Here is a 282-nt window from a genome sequence, read left to right as displayed (position 1 = left end):
TCCAGTCCCCCGGGACCTCCCAGCACCTTGCCAGCGCCAGGCAGCAGCTGGAGCCTCGAGCTGTGTCTGTGGCTGCATCACAGTCAGTGGTGATCTCCCTGTGCCAGTCAGAGCTGGCTTGTTTTAAAATAATCTTTTTTTATTCCTGCCTTAAAATGGCCTGATTCTCTCATTTGTGGAAGTAGCTGCTAGGGAGGGGAGCACCCTTCTGTTTTTAATTTCTTCCTGGAGGATTTGTCAGAGCTTGCAGAGTCCCGCCTGCGCTGGGCGCCCTGGGTTCAG

The sequence above is a fragment of the Buceros rhinoceros genome, unplaced genomic scaffold, assembly GCF_000710305.1.
Source record: "Buceros rhinoceros silvestris isolate BGI_N320 unplaced genomic scaffold, ASM71030v1 scaffold18223, whole genome shotgun sequence".
Classification (NCBI taxonomy): domain Eukaryota; kingdom Metazoa; phylum Chordata; class Aves; order Bucerotiformes; family Bucerotidae; genus Buceros; species Buceros rhinoceros.
Note: the sequence above shows the minus strand (reverse complement) of the source record.